Raw genomic sequence first — 2,168 nt, forward strand, 5'->3', positions numbered from 1 at the left:
TCGCATTTATTTTTTGCAGATAATTTTTATACATTTTATTACATAAATAATAAATGAATGTTTTTAGTTAGTTTCATATTTTTTTCTCGACAATTTTTCTATATATATATTTTTTTTTTATTTTATGTTTATATTTACAAATCCACCCTTAAAGTCAACAATTTAGTTCCCTGTTTTTTAAGACAAAATTTACTACCAAAATAAGTTAAATTTTATATACATTTGTTTTTTGCATTGCTGGTAGTAGTTTAGGTGTCTCGTAATTCCAGACAATTTGAGGGTGATGACTGATGATGTTACAAATTTTCTTATTGTTGCTTGTATAATAAAGTTGTTGTTGTTGCAAAAAAAAAAAATTCTGCAGAAAATACGCGAAAATATTTGTTGTGTAGATTTTTTTCTATATTTATTGTCTACAATTTGTCTGCTATTTAAGTTTTCAAGTTTATCTCTTAGAAAAGGAATAAGAAAAAAAAAAAAAAAACGTTGAAGAAAATAAAAACTCTTGTCAATTTTCCAGTTACTTAAAAAATTGAGTGGAGTTGTTACTGAAGGCAAATTGTAACAATGGGTCTTAACAAATAATTATAAACATATATTATTAAAATCATTTAATTTATGTAATCACTTATAGTTGTATATAGATCAGTCAGTGTCATACATTATTGGAATATGAAGAAAAATTATTACAAAATTCTAAAATTGAATTTCGACCCATAGTACCTTATATGTATTCGACATTACAACATATTTCATTTTTTCAACAGACTCCTTTAAGCCATTTTGAAATTTCAACAACTAAATTTACGTGTTACAAAAATTTTTTTCTAGATAACACTTATTTACACATAGATTTTTGGATAAAAATAATAAACAATTTATTTATAACAAATAATTTGTCTTTTTTGAACATTTAAGGCTTTAAATTTAAAAGAAATCCTACTTTTTTCGGGGAAATAGAAAACAAATTTACTTTTATAATTTTAATACATAGTGGGCGTGGTCCCTCCCATATAAAAACTTTGATTTAGTGTATCTGAGAAAATATATCAGCTAGAGTCCTCTAAATTTTTCAGAGCCACTTTAGTTTCAACATGATTACTTAGGACAAAAAATTAGCGGGCTAGTAATAGGGGGCGTTGTACCTCCCATATAAATTATATACAAAAAAAATTGTTTAAATGGGAAACTATTAGAATTAGTATTCTTCAATTTTGCACTAAGAACTTCGACATTCATTTAAACATTTGGGTAATAAATTGGCGGACTAGCAATAGGTGCACCTCCCATATGAATTAAATAAAGAAAAAATCGCATATCTGAGACACTATTAGAGTTAAACCCTAATATCCATGTGATCTAGAATCCTCAAAATTTGGAAAAAGAACTTTGACATTCATGTGAATATGGAAGGTATTATACCCCTATTTCGGACTATCAATAGCAGGTTCTGTACCTCACATATGCATTAAAATAAAAATTCATACAACTAGGAAACTAAAGAAAGGAAAGAGCTAAAATCTTCAAAAATCGTATAGTTCGGTATACTATATAAAATCGTTAAGAAATTATATAAATAATAAATTTGCCGAAAAGTTTTTTATATAGAAAAGTCATTAAAAATTTTAAAATGTTGAAAATTTGTAGAAATTTTCTATAAATAGAATAATCCTCAAAAATGTTCAATAAAAAAATCGTCGACAAATTTGTATAAACAGAAAATTGTTCAAAAAAATTTCCTATTAATAATAAATTTGTCGAAAATTTTATTACATAGACAATTCGTCGAAATTTTTCAAAAATAAAAATAATTAGCAGAAATTTTATTAATACAAAATTCGTCGAACATTATCATAAACAGAGATGTAGTAAATGTTTTCTTTTAAATTCGTCTATAAACTGAAAGCTCGTCGAAAATTTTTCAAAAATAGAAAATTTCTCAAAAACTTTCAAAAATAAAAATTTTTGAAATAGGAAATTTATCGAAAAATTTCTGTAAATAAGAAATTTGCAGAAAATTTTGTCAATTAATAGAAAATTTGTTAGAAATTTTCCTTAAATAGAAACTAGTCGAAAATATTCCATAAATAAAATATTCATTAAAAATTGGATATTTTTAATAAATTATAAAATTCGTCGAAAAATGACAATAATAAAAAATTTTTTTT

This window comes from Lucilia cuprina, chromosome 4 (assembly GCF_022045245.1).
Source record: "Lucilia cuprina isolate Lc7/37 chromosome 4, ASM2204524v1, whole genome shotgun sequence".
NCBI lineage: Eukaryota > Metazoa > Arthropoda > Insecta > Diptera > Calliphoridae > Lucilia > Lucilia cuprina.